This window comes from Sceloporus occidentalis, unplaced genomic scaffold (genome assembly GCF_023333645.1).
Source record: "Sceloporus occidentalis isolate IW3139 unplaced genomic scaffold, rSceOcc1.0.p SCAF_1, whole genome shotgun sequence".
Lineage (NCBI taxonomy): Eukaryota > Metazoa > Chordata > Lepidosauria > Squamata > Phrynosomatidae > Sceloporus > Sceloporus occidentalis.
This window is the reverse complement of record NW_028316981.1, coordinates 252739092-252758137: the sequence shown is the minus strand read 5'-3', so window position 1 is coordinate 252758137 and position 19046 is coordinate 252739092.

Genomic DNA, 19046 nt, shown 5'->3' with positions numbered 1-19046 from the left:
TTCCTTTCTCAGCAGCTTCTATCTATCTCTGCCTCCCAAGGGTTTCTGGGAACTGTAGTTCCAGATCCGCGTCTCCACCAAATGGAGTCTGCTTTAGCTCTAGGAAGCTCAGAGGGATCCCAAACGGAAAAGGGAAAAAAAAAACAAAAAGCAAAACCCTATATTATGTTTATATTTCTTTCTGTACAATACTCCTTCAAACCATGAGGCTCTGTTTATCCAGGAGAAGTTATAAAGATTGGTAAGTCCAAATGCAAATAAGCTTATATTAGTGGCTCTATTGTTTCTTACATAGCACGGCAGACATCTTCCTCCGTTCAAACGGCTACAGCAACAGGAGTCCACAACTCTTCGGTCCAGTAATAAAGGACTTACACAATCACAACTATTATTGACAACAAGAAGAGGATCAATGGAAGACTCAATCAAAATAACTGATCCTAATATACGCATTTTGGACGAAATAAGGAAATTACAACAGGAAATAAAAGATGCAAGGCTGGAAACTAAGGAAGATATTAGAAATGTATGTACAGAATTAAGAGAAGAAATAAAGGATACAAGATCAGAAATTAGAAAAGATGTTAAAAAAGAACTTGATTCCTTTGGGAAGAAAATCGATAAACTATCAGAAGACCTTAACAAAACACAAAAAGAAGTCGAACAGATAAAAGAAAGAACAGACATATTGGAAAAATCCTCTAAAGAATTTAATCATCAGCAAGAAGAACAAAGGCGTATGGATTGGAACAATGAGTTACGATATAGAGAAAAATGCATCAAGTTAAGAGGTCTTGTTGAAAAAAACAAAGAAGATTTATATGAAAGACTCATCCCAGCCTTGGCTAAATTTGTTGATATAACTCCAGAAGAGCTAGAGATGGAAATCGATAAGACTTTTCGAATTAACTCTCCCTTCAACAAAGAAAGAAACACTCCTAGAGACATTGTTATATGTTTTGCAAGAACTAAAGTTCGGGATAGATTCATACAGCAAAGTTATGAATCGAAATTATGGATTGAAGATAATGAGATTAAGATATTTAAGGACATCCCACCACAAATAATGCTGAATAGGCAAAAATACAAACCACTGATTCAGCTTCTGAAGCACTTAAATATCGACTACAGATGGGAAAGGATAGAAGGACTTACTTTTTTTTACCAACAGAAAAGACATAAAATAGATAACTTGGAAAAAGCTAATGAAATAGAATCCAAAATAAAAAAGGAACATAGAAGCAACGAAGGAAAAAGACCTGAAGGAGAGTACCCAAAAAAGGAATGGAAACCAAGTAAGAAGAAAAATAAAGACACAGAAAATATAGTCAGTGAAGAACAAAAATTAGGAAGCTTTAAACCACTAGAAAGAACCGAAATTGACCTACTATCCTGAACTAAGAATAGAAAGAAAGGACTTATCTGTTGGCTCAAAACATACTGATTATTGAGAAATTTTACATAAGAAACAATAAATATATATATAAATAAATAAAGGGGCGGAAGGGGTGGAACAATATTAACAATATTAACAACTTTAACATAAAAGAAAAGTGAAAACAAAAAGAAAATGTCAACTAAAGTTATTTCTTGGAACGTAAAAGGAATTAACTCTAAATATAAACGAAGCATAATTTTCCACCAACTTGAGAAACTTAAAGGAGACATAATTTGTATTCAAGAAACTAAGATCAAAACAGAAGAAAAAAGATATTTAAGGAATCCCAAACTTGGAATTTGTTATACATCAACAGCTGATAAGAGTAAAAAAGGGATTGCATTATATATTAATAAAAAATATAACTCCAGAGAAATCTTTGCAGATAAAGACGGAACCTTTCTAGCGGTGGAAGTAAAATTAAGGAGCTTAGCTTTCCTCGCAATTGGAATTTATGCACCTCAGGAAAATAAAGAGAACTACTTCTTAAACATACATAAAAAAATCCAAGATTTGGCATATGATAATATTTTGTTATTAGGAGATTTCAATGCAGTGATAGACCCTAAAATAGATAGGAGATCAGTAACCAGGAAAAATATTAAAAAAACTCAAGGAAAACTACCAAAAACCTTCTTTGCAATGATGGAAGATTTAGATCTCAAGGATGTATGGAGATATAAACATGGAAAAATAAAAGATTACACTTTTTTTTCAGATACACATAATTCATTTTCAAGAATTGACTTATTTTTAGCTTCAAAGCTTTTACTTCCATATATTCATTCAACAGACATCCTTGGAAAACCAATGTCAGACCATAACCCAATTGTGATGAATATACAGGAGAAAAAATTAACATATTCATGGAGACTAAACCCGGATCTTTTGAACGATGAGAAAATAACAAATAGAGTGAAAGAAGAAATGAAATGGTATTTTAAAGAGAATATGACAGAGAACCTATCAATGAACACAATATGGGATGCAAGCAAAGCTGTGGCTAGAGGAATTCTTATTAAGATCAATGCGGAACAAAGGAAAAAGGAAAAATTAGAAGAAGCTAACCTACAGAACAAATTGAAACAAAAAGAACAGGAATGGAAAGCAAAAGGGGATAAAAAATTAAAACTAGAAGTAGAAATAATACAAGAGAAGCTGAAAGCATTATCTATTAAGCAAATAGCGGCTAAAATACGGAAAGTTAAGCAATTAAATTTTGAAAATGGGAATAAAGCAGGGAAACTTCTAGCGCAAAAACTCAAAAAAAATAAAGAAAAGAAAATGATTAATATGATAAATCATAAAGGGAAACAATATACCTCACAAAGTGAAATCATAGAAAAATTCACAAGCTACTATGAAGAATTATATGATGATAAGACAGAAATAGAATATAAGAAAACCAAAATTGTTGAATACTTGAATAAACAGAATATTAAGCATATAGAGGACTTTCAAAAAGAGAATCTTAATAAAGAAATTACAACAACAGAGATTTTAGAAGCGATTCAGAAGCAAAAATTGGGAAAAGCTCCAGGTCCCGATGGTTTATCAACAATATATTATAAAAAATTAAAAGAAGTATTAATAGAACCACTCAAACAAACATTTAATGGAATACAAAATAACGGCATACCGGAAACCTGGAAAGATGCATTAATAACAATAATCCCGAAAGGTGACAAAGATACTTCTGAATTAAGGAATTACAGACCCATATCCCTCACCAATGTAGACTATAAAATCTTTACGACAATCTTATCTGAAAGGCTGAAGAAAATCTTAGTGAACTATATACATAAAGATCAAAATGGTTTTTTACCTGGAAGACAAGGCCAAAATAATATAAGAACATTTATTAACGTATTAGAACATTACGAACAACACAATGATAAGAAATTAGCGTGTATTCTGCTTGACGCAGAAAAGGCCTTTGACCAAGTTGATTGGGATTTCCTTTTAGCTGTTATTGTGAAAGTTAATATGGGAGAAAAATTCGAAAGATGGATTAAGTATATATATAACCAACAAAGGGCATCCCTACTTATAAATGAGGAAATATCTAGGAATTTCAAGATCAGAAGGGGAACAAGGCAGGGATGTCCCCTCTCTCCTTTATTATTTATATTGGTTCTAGAAATATTGGCAAACAAAATAAGAGAAGAAGATAAAATTAGAGGGATTAAGATCCGCAACACGGAGTGTAAACTAAAAATTTTCGCGGATGACATTGTGGTTTTTCTAGATGAACCATTTAATGGAATCAAATATTTGATACAAACTATAGAGGAATTTGGCGCATTAGCTGGATTTAAAATAAATTCTGAAAAAACAACAATTCTTACTAAAAATTTCACAAAAGATGAGGACAAGACACTAAAAGTAATATCAGGATACTCGATTGAAGCCAAAATCAAATATTTGGGAATCTACTTTACAAAAAGAAACATAGAACTCTTTAAAAATAATTACATAAAAACATGGAACGAAATAAAAAAAGATTTGATTATTTGGAGCAAATATAATCTATCCTTCCTTGGAAGAATCGCGGCAATAAAAATGAATATTTTGCCAAGGATATTATATTTATTTTGTAATATTCCAGTTATAATAAATGAAAAATACTTCGATTCGTGGCAAAAAGACCTGTCTAGATTTATATGGCAAGGCAAAAAAGCAAGAATAAAATGGAAATTACTTACAGAAGATAAAACCAAAGGGGGTTGTAATCTACCAAATTTTAAGCTCTATTATTACGCAGCATGCCTTAACTGGCTAGAAGAATGGTTCAAATTAAGGGATGAAAGTTTACTAGATTTGGAATGTGCCAATTTAAATATGGGAATTCATGCGTATATGTGGTACACCAAACCCAAAGAAAACAGTATTTTTAATCATCATATGCTGAGAAAATCTTTACTTAAAGTTTGGTTTAAAGTGAAAAATCAATTTTACAATTACATTCCTCAATGGGTTTCCATACAAGAGGCATACTACAAAAGAACCAAATGTGAGAATCAACAATGGGTAAGATATGGAGATTTAATCAATAAAACCACAGAAGGGAAACTTATCATGAAAAAGATAGAAGAAATCAATATAAATGGAGAAATGCAGGATTGGTTTTTATACAACCAATTAAAAAGCCGCTTTAAAAAAGACAATGAAACAGTGGGTCTGACAACCGATAGTAACGAAATTGACAAAATAATGACCGATAAACAGGGTAAACACATTTCTAAATATTACAAATTATTGAAGGGAAGAGATTTAGAAAATGAATTGATTAAACATAATATGATAAGATGGGCACAGGACACTAAAAAAATAATTAAAATAGAAGAATGGGAAAAATCGTGGAAAGGGACCAACAAATTTACTTTATGCCAAAACTATAAAGAAAATTACCTGAAAATGTTTTATAGGTGGTACTTAACTCCCCAAAAAATCCATCAAATCTACAAATCAGGTAACATCAATTGTTGGAAATGTGGAAGACCGGAAGGGAATTTTTACCACATGTGGTGGCTGTGTACCAAAGCAAGAGATTACTGGCAAATGATCCATAAATCTATAGAAGGCATTCTTAAGATAAACATACCCTTTGAAGCAAATTTGTTCTTGTTGAATATGACTCATAATATTAGAAATGTAAAGGCAAACAGGATTATATTATATATGGTCACTACAGCAAGAATAGCATATGCACAGTATTGGAAAGCATCAAATAATCCATCAATTGAGGAATGGTTGAGCAAATTATTTGAAGCCAGAAATATGGACATATTATCTGCATTATTAAAAGGAAAATCTGAAGAAAATGTGAAAAAGGAATGGAGTGCTTTAGAATTGATTGAGGGGAATGAGTTATTAGATAATTTAAATAAATAAGGTTGATTTAAGGAAAAAAAAAATCTTTTTGGGAAGCACCATGTGAAAATGAAAGAACGAGTTATAGACCAGGAATAAAGAAATAGCTTGTAATCCGCGGTATTAGCCAAATGTAAAGGAAGTAATAACTAGAAGGTGTATAATATGAGAGATCTAATGTAAATATGTGTTTATGTCTTTGTTTATGTATGTTAAATGTTGGATTCATAATAAACAAAAAAAAAAAAAAAAGAAAAAAAAAACTGAATTGCTGGTGAAGATACAAGAGTCTTCACTTTTCCAGTAATTATGACACATTTATTACAGCCTGATTTTATTATTTCATATTCAGATTTGCCTTAGTAAAGAAGCAATGGCTAAAGCAATTCTTAGTCCTTTGCCCTCAGTAAATGAATGGTTTTGTCATTCCCTTCAGTGTGAAATTACAAAGCCACCATGTTTAAATGCAGAGCTAAGATGCTTCCAGAAAAAAACATCACTTAATGCTTCCAATCCAAAGACGCTGTGCTCCCTTCCATCCTTTTCCCCTTAATAGAACTCCTGCAGTAAGAGTAAGGGGCAAGAAACAGTAGGAAGGTTAGAAAGGGAAGATGAAGTCTTGATCCTTGTAAAATTCCAGTGGATATTACAGGATAAAATCTTCATCTACAATTAGGGTTGCCAGCCTGAAAAATGGAGAGGGTTCCAGCACCTTTAATGCCTGCATCATGTTGTTGTTGTTGTTGTTGTTGTTGTTGTTGTTGTTGTGTGCCTTCAAGTTGTTTCCAACTTATCAGAACCCTACCACAAGGTTTTCATGGCAAGATTTTTTCAGAAGAGGTTTTGCAAGTACCTCTCTCTGAGGCTCAGAGAATGTGATTTGCGTAAGGTCGCCTAGTGGGTTTCCATGGCCAAGTGGGGATTCGAACCCTTGTCTCCAGGGTCACACTCCAATGCTGAAAGCACTATACTGCACTGGCTCCATTGTATACAAGAGGAAATTTCAGAAGGTATCAATTGTCATGCAACCATGTAACAAGGAACGCCTGCTGAAATTCCATCTTCAGCACAACCACAAAAGATACAGTAGCCTCTCCAGTTTTCAGTCCCACAAATCTATCTGAAATGCATGCAAAATACACACAAACAACATACATATATACATAATGTTAGGTCATGAACTGTGACATGATGTGTGCCAAGAGATGTCTGAAAACTACCTTGAATAGTAAAAAAATAAAAACACCCTGTTTCTATTCAATTATCCCAATATATGACAGTGTACTTAAAATTTACCAGCCTCACACATTCAAGTGAAGTCATAAATACACCCAGAGAAGTAGGATAGATATAGAATCATGCTGGAGAACCTGGAAACTCCTAGAGAAATGTTTTCTCTATGCATTTCCAGGTCGCCATGACTGGGCATCTTGATTCATTGAGCAACAGGTGGGTTGATCGATGCCAGATCTACTAACATGTTTACCCATGCATTTGGGCCAACCCTACCTGTCAGCAGTACTCAAAAAGTTGTGACCTTTCTCCTTCCAATTGCGTGTTCTTGTGTTTCCTTCTTGTGACATGCAACAACACTTTGATGGATAAAGAAAACCTTGCCCAGATGTTTTTCCCTTCAAATATACAAGTCTTCCCTGATCAAAATTATTTATTCCACTTCACCACATAAGATTCATTCTCTGGTGCATTCATCTGTAGGACTATCTGAGAAGTGCTTTCCTAGGGAATCATTATTCTTTTTTGGCCTTGTGCCTCAGTGCATACCAGAACGATGCAATAATCCTTTAGCACTGTGTCATTGTCTCTGCCTTTCTGGATTTAAAAAGGAAGCTCTATTGTCACATTTAGAATCTCTTATGTTAATTTCTCAAATGCCTAAATTCCACACCCTCAATATGTGTTTTTCTTTACAAGCCATGAGTACAATGTGCGTCCCACTACACACATGAACAATGTGTTACATCACCAACATCCTTTTAATAATAGAGCTATTACCATTCAGTTGTAAAACTAAATCTATAAAAAGACACAATTCAATGCATTGGACCTGTATGTACAGTGGGGTCCTTGGTATCCATTGGAGTTTGGTTCCAGGACTCGCCATGGATAACAAAATCCATGGAGTAAATGGTGTTTATTATATGGCAAAATCAAGGTTTGTTTTTAGATTTTTAAAAAAATATTGGATAGTTGAACCTGTAGATGCAGAGTCGATAGATACAGAGGGCTGACTGTAGTGCAGTTGTCCCCAAACAGTGCTCTTTAAGGGATTTTAGACTTCAACTCCCAGAGTCCCAGACTATCGGCCAACGTGGCTGAGGCTTCTGGGAGCTGAAATCCAAAATCTCTTAGAGGGCACAATTTGAGGATCACTACTGTACTGGATGGTCAAACATGTCATGCAAATATATTTCATCTCTACTCCATACGTGTTAGGTCTGATCAAGAAAAATGTTTAACAAGTAATACAGCACTTTCCAAAGTTTTATGAGCTTGTTACATCACATTGAAGGCAAAATTATTAGCATTTTTATCTTCTCCCACAGTAATATCATAATTTAAGGTAAGTCTACAGGCTGTTATCATTTTAATAATATTTGCCATCTATCTTGTATCCATCAATCAAAAGAAAACCATGATGAACCACTAATAACCTAGGAAATACTAAACAAAAACAGGTATCCAATATTAAATAATATGGGATAGTATAATGTTACATAAACATGTAACAAGATGACAATACACTCATATATAACACTAAGCATCCCATACACATATCAGGAACAGTGGTGAAAAACACATGGAACTAATATTTCAAAGAGTCTATAGGGAAGTTCCCAGCAGAAATACCAAATAACAACACACATTACATACTACTTACCCTCATCACTTGAAGTTTTCTTTAAAAAGGCCAGTGAATGAAAAACAAGACCTAAGAGTCTTTAAGAAGATCAATGCATCTTAGAACTGGAGCATGGCTTTGGCACAGCTTCTGGCCTTTTAGGATGCATGCATCATTTAAACAGCACACTTCCAAAGTGGCCCAAAGCAGCTTTATTTTGGCCTGTCTGTTAGGGCCCTATGTCTTGTATCCATATCATGCATGACTTGGCAATGAATTGAAGAAAAGTGAATATTGAATAATAACAATATGTTGCTGTTACATCACCACTTTTGAAAGATTTAAAAATCCATCTTTGGAAAAATGCCAAAGAAACTGTCATGACAAAGATGTCAATTCAATAGCCTAACAAGATTCAACAAAACCTCCATGTCTGCTGTTTACTTTATATTCTGCCTAGATGAAATCACCAGAACAGATATTCTAGGCCAAGCCAACCAAGCAAGCATCCCAGCTCTTGTCAGAGAAAATTAGACTGACGTGGGTGCACATATGGGATGAAAAAGTCACACACCAAAAGTAAGGAAACAAAGCTAAGTTACCCAGAGGTCAGTCAAAACTTACAATGGCGGGATACAGATGGGCAAAAAGGGGTGTATTCATGATGTCATGAAGGTAGAGCCTTCAGACGGCCCTTACCTGAATGCCGTCATGAACAGGCCGCCCGCACGCCCCAAGCGGGAAGAAGCAGCATTAAAAAGGTGCTGCTTTTTTCCGCTTCTTTTTGATATGCGGCGTACATGTGCATCTCCGTCTGTAAGCTGCTGCACCGGTACGCCAGAATTGCCACGCCGCAAATATAAGTTGCCCGTTTAAAAGCTCCATGTCAGCTGCGTCGCATAATGGGTCGGGGTCCGGGACATGCGTGGTTTGCAGTCGGGCTTTAATTGCAGCGTCCGCTGCCATGCAGCTGTGGAAGCTGCGGCACAGCTGCGGCGCATTTTAAGTCTTGTAACCCTAACCCTAGAACTCCATGTGCGCATGCGTTGCTGGAATCGCGGGAAGTTGTAAGTTTTGCCGGCGGATGTTTTGGTTGTAGAAAGTGATAAGGGAAAGTTTGGAATTTAAAGTGACCCCCTACACACATTCCTGCGCCATTTTCACCTGGGAACGGGCACAGTTCGGCTGCTCCTGGCACAGCTGTGCGGCGGCTCACCTTTGCCACCAGGCAGGATGGCACAGCCATCCACCAGCACCCCGAAAAAAGGCAGGGGGACGTCTTGGTCTCATGCGGAGACGGCTGACCTTATAGCTATATGGTCCCAGCCAAACATTCTGCAGAAATTGGAGCAGTCCTACCTGAATGCTGACACATATCGAGAAGTGGAAGAAGCCATGAGAGCCAAGGGCCACAACAGAACTTTGGAGGAGTGTCGACGAAAATGCAAGTCACTAAAATCTCAATACAAACAATACAGAGATGCCCAGGCCAGAGGTACTAAGAAGGGCACCCCCCTGCCCTTTTACAAGGAGCTGCATGCTTTCATTAAAAGTGATGGAAGCATCAGACCCAACAGACTAGCCACCAGTGGGGAGCGTGTGAGGGTCCCAGTGGGCCAGCCAGCCAGAGCGGAGCCTGTGGCAGTGGAGGACGAGGACGAGACCCCGGACCTTGAATGTGCCCAAGACCTTTTGATGCCCCCTCAGGGTAAGATGCGCCAGGGCCCCTGGGGGGAAGGGAGGGGGAAATGGGAGAAGGGGAAGATGTGGCCCCAGGGTGGGCACAGGGCAGAGATGACCCTTGTCCCTTGTCATACAGATGAGGAGCAGGAGGAGGAGGAACACCCCGACTCGGGCGATTCCTCCAGCAGCCAGAGACCTCTGGACCCCCACGCCCTGCTCAGACGAATGTCTGCTGGGGCTGGGAGCTCCAGAAGGAGACCACCATCTCGTGCTGGATCCTCTTCAACGACCAGCAGCTACCGTGACTGCTCACCTGTCTCCTGGGCCAGTGCACCCGCCAGCAATGGCAGTGAGGCCGAAGAGAATATGCAATGTAAACCCTATATTTATGTTTATAACTGCATGGCTCAACTGCGCAATTGTGGCATGTTACTTTCACTGCTTACTGTGCTGGAATGTTTGCAAGGTTGCTGTGGAATTAGGATTGTGAGTGTCCCTGGCATGGTCATGTGCTGCATGTGTCCTACATTCCTAAGGCACCCCTCCCTTGCATGTAAATCTCTCCTTTCCTCATGCCCTTAGTTTGAAGCTCTACCCTTTGCCACAGCTTTGACTGAGAGTTCCTGCATGGCAGAATGGGGTTGGACTAGATGTCCCTCAGGGTCTCTGCTAACTGTAGGCTTCTGTGACTCTCTGCTTGTATGTCCCATAGTAGGAGGACGAACTGAAGCAGAAGAAGAAGGAGGAGGAGAAGGAGAACCACCTCCAGCTAATCCCATAGCTGCCATGTCAGCAGAGGAGAGACTTGCCACCAAGAAGAAAAGGGTGCGTCCGTCAGCAGCTACTAAAACTGTGGCGGCTGTGGATCAGCTCAAGGCTTGCTCAGAAGAGCACATGGCAGCACTGATGCAGCAGGGGCAGCAAGCCTTTGAGGACAGGGAGAGGGGCAGACAGTCCCGCAGGGAGCTCATGGAAAGGGCACTGGGATTTCAAGAGACGGCACTAGGATTTCAAGAGAGGACACTGGGAGTTCATGAGAGGAACCTAGAAGTTCATGTGAGGGCACTGGGATTTCAAGAGAGGAACCTAGAAGTTCAAGAGAGGGCCGTTCATAACCAGGAGAGATCAATAGACAGGTCAGACCAGGAGCAGAGGCGACTCAACACCACCTTGGAAGCGCAGACTGTTCTGATGGGGCAAATGCTGGAGATCATGAGGGGAGGACAGGGTGGCCCGAGACGCAGAAGGGTACGTAGGGAGCAGGGTGGAAGAGGCAGGGCTGTCCCCAGGGTCGTGGACGAAGAGGTTGAGCAGCAGGAGCCCCCAGCAAGAGCTGGAAGAGCCAGGGCTGTCCCCAGGGTCGTGGAGGAAGGAGTAGGGCAGCAGGAGCCCCCAGCAAGAGCAATCCTTCCAGCTGAGGAGCAGGGAGTTGCCATGGAGGTGGAGTTGTCTCAGCAGCCTCTTGCTGGGCCATCCTCCAGCCTCTTCAGTGACTCAGTGGCAGTCCCACAGCCCACAACTCGCCCCCAAAGGCAAAGGGCAACTAGAGGGGGCCTGGGATCAAGGGGCAGGGAGCACTGACAAGGCACTAGGTCCCATGATGTCCGATAAACACATTTCCCCTCCCAGGGCATGTGTTCCCTCCCAGCCCTATCTAATCTATTCTACCCTTCCTGTTCTCTCCTCCCACCATGCCTGGCTCACTGGTCCCCAAACCAGCAATGTCCAAACTCTGTCCTTCCAGGTGTTTGGACTTCATCTCCCAGAATCCCCAGCCACCTTGCCCTGTGGTCTGGGATTCTGGGAGATGAAGTCCAAACGCCTGGAAGGACAGAGTTTGGACATTGCTACCTCCCAGCACTCCTGCCTAGCTTTAGACTGCACAGTTGCGCCTAAGCTGTCACATTCACACTCACAGCCACACTGCCGCAGTTGCGCATAATGAACCACACAATTTTTTTTAAAAAAATAAAGTTTTTTATTAACAATAACAAAACATTTTTTATTTACATATATACAATATATACAAAGGGAAGGGGGAGGGTGAAGGGGGTGGTGGTGAAGGGGGTGGTGGTGAAGGGGGGATGGCAGAGGGGGCAGGGGAGGGAAGCTGCTTCAGGGAAGGGGAGGAGGCGGTGGGGCGGGCAGCCGGCGGAGGATCTCTTGCAGAGTCTCCTCCATGGAGGAGACTCTCTCCGCCAGCTTGTCCACCTTCTCCTCCAGTGCAGAGAACCTCCGCTCCGTCCGGTTCTCTGTGGGGGGAAAAGAAAGAGGATGGTTAGGGTCAGCCTGTGGAGCCCATCACCCACTCCCACACGCAGGGTTTCTGGGTGCCCCCGCTCCCTTCCCTGGGTTCACCTCCACACTTACCTTGCTGCCGGGCTTGGAGCAGGCGATCCATGGCCCTGGCATCCAGGGCCAAGTCCTCTGGCTGGCCAGGCAGGCAGCGGCTCGGGCCAGGCTCCTCGACGGCGGCAACAGCAGCAAGGACTTCAAGCCCTGCAAAAGAGGAAGAAAAGGCCCAAGTTACCATGCTGGCATGGCAAAGGAGGGCACAAGTATCGTGGGGGCTGCAGTCAGGCAACCCCCACCCCTCACCCTGGGGACCTACCTGCCGCCAGAGGAGCCTGCTCTGGCTGAGGAGGGGCCACAGCAGCTGGTCCTGGCTGTGGCCCACCCTCGGGGACATCCTCGTCCCCCGAGGATGGTGGAGAGGGCGACCTAGCACGGTGCCCTCCCTCCCTCCGCCTCCGCCTCGGCCGCACGCCTGCAGAAGGGAAGAGGAGGGATGGCATTGGCACCATGCAGGAAGGAGAGGAGGGCAAGGGAAGGGTCAAGGAGGGGAGGACAGGGCATGGCAAGAGCTCTGACTTACCTGGAGGACGGCGATCTTCTGGTCTGGGCCGATCTCCCCTGATCCACAGGTCCTTCAGCCGCTCAAAGAATGGTGGCCGCCTGTCAACCGGGGGGTGCTCCCCGAAGTCTTCGAGGGTTTCGAAGAAAGATGCCTTCAGAGTTTTAAACTTCACTCTGCACTGATGCATCTTTCTTCGAAACCCTCGCTCTTCGAGGGCACGGGATGCCTGGAGAAAATGCCCCCGGTTGGGCTTGTTCGTGCTGGCCATCACCCTTCGAGCGGCTGCCTACGGCATCAGGGAGTCCAGGAGGATCCCGACCTCCTCATCGGACGAGTAGGCGATTCGGACCGGGACCCTCCTGCGTGGCGTTGCCATGTTGATCGCCATCCTGGGGTCTTGCACAGTTGCGCACGGGTATATATGGACACCTGCGGCTCAGGGCCGTTAGGCCAAGGTGGTCCTAGGCCAATGAAAGCTTTCAGAGGAGCAGTTTGAATCTCTCCCCCAATAGATGCCCTCTGGGTGCCCTATTGATACATTCAAATGGGCCATTAGGAAAGCTTGAATTTGAGGGGGATTGATACATTGTCAAAGGGGCAATTGGCAGTTGGAGCTGATGTATCTTTTTCACCCAGGAAAACAGGTGCCAGGAGACCTTTTGTGTGTGTGTGTTTGTGTGTGTCCCCCTCAGGCACGTGGCAAAACATGCCCACAGCACAGATCAGGAATGATAGGCAGACACAGGCTGTGGATAATGGGATACATTTATTCATGTGCTTATGCTATTACAGGACATTGCACTCTGACATCACAGATGATGGCACAGGAGCCATCCTTCAGATTCTCCTTGTCAGAAAAAAATCTGCCAGGGCATTCCTCACAGTCTCCCCTGCTTTCTTCTTCTCTTTCTCTTGAGCCTCTGTGATTGGTGCCAGGGTGGGCAGCACAAAACGGCGTCTATATCGCATGCCCTCATCCAGGACCCTGCCCTTGGTCTCACAGATGTTGTGCAGAATGACGCAGGATACCAGGATGGGCACCACGTTCTCCTCTGCCACCAGCAGTGGGGCAGTGAGACAGCGCCATCTCGCCTTCAATCTGCCAAACGATCTCTCCACGGCCCCCCTCACGCGATTCAACTTCTTGTTGAAGAGCTTCTGTTTGGGAGTGCGGGGGATCTTAAACGGTGTCATGAGCCACTTCCAAATGGGGTAGGCACAGTCAGCCAGTATCAGGGGCCCGATCTGCTGGCCTCTGATGTTGATGCTGGGGTTCCCTTGCACATAGATGCCAGCCTCCATGGCCTCGTAGATGAGAGAATTCCGTGCCACCCTGGCATCGTGGGCTGACCCATGCCATCCGAGCTCCACGTCCACAAACCTTCCTGTGTGGTCACATGTCCCTTGCAGGATGACAGAATAGGAGCCCCTTCTGTTGACATAGGCATTCCTCAGCCCCAAGGGTGGTATGATCAGGCAGTGGCACCCGTCCATGAGGCCAACCACTTGTGGGAAGCCGCGGCGACCAAAGGCATCCATAATCTATGGGGGAAAGAAAGGGAGAGAAACAGAGGAATTGAGATGACAACTCTTTTACACATGCGCAACTGCACCATAGCAAGAACAGCAAATGTACAGTGAGGGGGTGACACTTGACACAGAATATCACAGAGCTGCCAAAGATGAAAGGGAAGGTGGTCTGGCTGCCCCTACCTCACGTGCGTTCCCCAGGTACACGGTCCGTGACAGCAGCAGCTTCTCCATGGCCAGGGCAAACTCCACCACGATCTCCCCCATGGTGGCAACGCCAGTCCCAAACAGCGCCCCCGTCACAATGTAGGTGGACTTGTGTGCCAGTGAAAAGACACCAATGGCCACTCTCTTCTCCACCAGGATGGCTTTCCTCATCACTGTGTCTGCCTTCTCCAGCTCTGGGTGCAGGATGCCCACTAGCCTGTGGAAGAGGGCACGGGGCATTCGGAAGAAATGCCTCCATTGCTCATCAGACCATATGGTTGACACAAAGTTGTCCCACAAGTCTTGGGATGCAGGGACCTTCCAGCATCGGCGGAGGCGTGCCACTCTGGCCAGGGCCATGGCACCGCCAACAGTAGCCTGATGAAGTGCTATGGCAGCCACTGCCGTGCACTGTTCTGTGTCATCATCATCATCACTACTGCTGTCATCCAAGTCTACAGCTGTTATGGTGGTGGATGATGGGACCTCCATTGCAGCGGCAATGGAGGCGGAGGGGGCGGAGGGGGCAGAGGAGGCGGAGGGGGCAGAGGAGGCGGAGGAGGCGGAGAAGACGGCGGTGGCACCGGCGACAGCTGTGGCTGTGGATTGCAGCTTCAGGAAGACCATAGGGAACAAAGGAGAGGAGGCATCCATGATGCCAGTGGAGGCACTCACAATGCGCAAGCGGGCAAGGATGCCAACATCAGCTGATCACCAGCTGGCAGGAGGCCACCTTTGTTCTTGGGCAGGGCGGGGAAAAAAGTTTAAAGGGGCCTGGCGCTTTAAATGTGCACATGCGCATTCCGCAGCCGGCAAAAGGGAAATTGCCGGCTGCTGCTGGAGTGCCGCAGCTGCGCACTTCTCATGCGGCAAAAGGGAAAAAAAAAGCCGCGGTTTGGGCCGCCCATGCGGAACCTGCCCCTTTCTTTGCGGCGTCCTCCGAGGCGGCGGTATAGAAGCTACGGGTCCGAAACGGACCCAGGTGAGGTGTCTTCACTGCCCCCCGTGTGGAAGCCCCAACACCTGAAGCACGCCCCCGGGGCGGGTGGTCTGGAGGCTCCGTATTCAGCAGAATACACCTCCAAGACGTCTTCTCCTGCCCGTCTGTATCCCGCCAGGATAAAGATACTTGCAAACTTGGAGCCCTAGAGTTAGGATGACTCACCACAATCATTTGATTAGCATTACACTACACAACAAGTGCAACAAGTAAAAGAGTAGTGTAATCCACCCCTAAAGATTACAGTTGTGGCATCTACCTACAAATCTAGGACTGACTCCTTCAGCTATAAAAGGAAATATAATCTGGATTGATCCAAAGCAGCCTATCACTGTACATTGCTCTACAAAGATGAATAGTTGCCATACATCTTCTGACACTCAGTGTATGTCCACATGGAGCTTTCCACAGTTTTAAGATTGGAACTTTAAGCCAAGCCAAAACTGGAGGGAGAGGTAATATTCATACTGTGCTAATTCAACTGTTGCCTCCAATTGTAGTACCACCTGCAGAAAGTAGGCAGGGGTGTATTTCAAAAAGGGCATCACTTCTTCAGTGCTGTGCTGTTGATATACATCCAATCATTTAAAGCCTTCATATTGATAGATATTAAGTTGAATGGGTTATTGTTATAAATTGGTTGTGAATGCAAGGTTTGTTAATGGTATTTTAATAATCATGTAATACCATCCAAATAAGTTGGCAAATCAACTAGAAACTGACTGATTATCAAATCACTTTTTTATAAAACTTAGAAAGGCAATAATTTATATTCATCCATTTGTGGCATCTTCTGGGACTGACTCAACAAGATAGAAATTGGGGGTAGTGTACTTCATTGGTTGTGCTTCTATACAGAATTTACAGTCAGATTTCAGACACTAGGACTGGAAGATTATTTCTTAAGACCTGGGTAACTGTGCTGTTGGTTACTCAATGCTTGTTCCCAGGACTGTTTAACATCTACATGAAGCCATTAGCAATGGTCATCAGAGGATTTAGAGCAAGTTGTCATTAGTATACTAACACTGAACTCTACTTCTTTAGAGTTATGTTACCGTATCATTTCTTAACCAGAGCCTGAATTCAGTGGGGTAGTGGGTGAGGACTAGTACAGTCATAACTGCTGAAGAAAAGATAGCAAGTCACTTTTATCTTTCCTAGTTTTGTTTTTATTTTATTTTATTTCTCTTTGCTTTTGCTTTTTCCTTGTCCTTTTTTATTTAATTTCCTTTCTTTGATTAGATTCTTATTTTGTTGTATATATCTGGAATATTTAAAACAGAAAAAAAGTACAATACTTTCAAAAGTGAGTTTTCAGATTTTTTTAGCTGTGAACAACCATTGCTAAGAAAACCCCACAACGGGATTTGTAATTTCACAAGGTAATTAGAATTGTTAATCAGTGAGCAGTAGCATTAAAGCACTGGAAAACTCAAAATAACTTCCCTAACTACAAATCCCAGGATTCCATAGGACAGAATCATGGCACTTGAAGTGGAATAGAATTCCTGTATTTGTGCAGTGTGGATATATCCTACTTTAACCTTCGTTTTCCTTAGGTGCTTTTATGTATCATTCAGTTATAGCCTATTTTAACAGTTATTATCAGTTGCCCTGAACTGTGAGATAGCAGCTAAGAAATATAAGAAAGAAGAAAGAAAGAAAGAAAGTTGGCCATGTAGTTTATTACTACATGTAAATGTTTCTGCATTCTCCCTGTTTAAAAGGCACTATATGGCATGAAGAATTCACTTGAGAAAGAGGTTAAAAATATCCCCCCCAAAAAATAACACAGAATGAGAAGACACAAATAGCACTATGACCCAAATACCAGACATCAAAAGTCTGATGCATATTAAGGTGGTTGCTAATTGGACCTACAGAGAAAACATCTCCCACTGAGCAACCAGGTGGAATTGCTTAAAGAAAGATCAGGGGACAGCTCCCATGCTGGCCTTAGAGAACAAAGAGGTGTCTATACGGTGAAGGCCAAGAAGTATTGCTTTTATGGAAACCCCTGTTTATTCCAACATGACTTAAGCAGCATCTAATCAATTCCATGAAGCACTGCATCCAAACTGTTGGTTACATCCCATAAAAATTGTTGTTGGGGTTTTTTTTTGCCCATTTCAGAAAAGAGTCAGAGACATCATCTGAGTCCATTAACTGCAGTTATGATCTGCAAGGATTTCAAGTAAACTTGCTTCATATGTTGATTTGCAGACATCATTACATGATGAAACTTTTCTCTCTGGATTGTAGTTGAAGCCACTTAATAGCTTGTTATGTATGCCTGCGAGGGTTGTGAAGAAGGATTTACAAAGGCAAAGAACAAATAATGCCTCCAACTTTTAATAAATAATTGAGCAGCAGTGCTGGAGGTAGCCAGAGTTCATTTTTTAATAATAAAGCACTGTTCTCCTTATTTGTTCACAGTTTCTACCTATAATTGCACCCACTGGGCCAAAGTTCATGAAGAGTGGGGTCTGGGAGAGATTCTTTGAAGGGTGCTTGCAAGAGAGAGAAGAAGCTCAGAAAGAAATGAAAAACACTCTGAGCTATCTAATTATTAAGGGGCAAAACAGATGGCTTGTTTGTGCCAGCTTGGGGATTTATACGCTGCACACTCTGACACCACCCCCAAGCTGGCATCACACTGCCTGTCCGGCCACACGGCGGGCAGCTTTGCAGCATTTCTATGCCACATGCCATAGCAGCACTGCAAAGCTGATGTGGCAGTGGGAAAGCCGGCTTTATGCTGGCTCAAAAAGGAGCAGATTCTTTTTGGGGCAGCAAAAAAGCTGGATCGGGGCTGCAACATGCAGTTGCCGTGGCCCCGATATGGCTTTCTCCGGGACAGCTTGAAGCTGCCCCTCCAGGGCCATTTGTTTTGGCCCTAAGACTAGGATGCAATTTAAACACATATTCAAGATCCTGCGTACTGTGGATATAACAGGGTCCTCCTGTATGTCTTGTATTTAGTGTGATTAATGTCAAAATTAGAAGACCATAATGGCAAGCACAAAGTAACTGTAGCAATTCACTATCAATTATTTCAACCGTCTCGTGGTAAGTATGATGCAGTGTACTTCAAGAGCTTCTTAATTCCTTGTCCTCTGAAGCTAGCCTTTAAGGAAGCAGGAGTACTATGAATCTAATAAGCAAAACCAACATGAATAATAGACTGCTAGCTCTAAACGTACTTTTTTATGCACTGAATCAGCACCACCTTGTGGCTGATTGGAAAAAATACAAATAATTGCACCCCTCAGTGGTTAGAAAGATGGACACACTCAGCAGGTAATGTTCAATTAGCAGTGATTTCCAAAACCACTATGGAGTTCTATCATGATGAATTTCATCATTGCTCAGTTTACTGAGGTGTTCTATCAGTACAAATATCCTAAACAGGGGAAACCTTGTTAGGACAATATGGCTTCTACTTAAGATCTAACTGGCATGGACATCTGCAAGGGCCCTATAGAGATATTTTGGGATGTATTTATGATCTGCAAAAATGTCTAGTAAAATCATTTTATACGGTTTTGTAGAATCATTGATGTAATAGGTATGGATATTTCCAAGAGCTCTATGG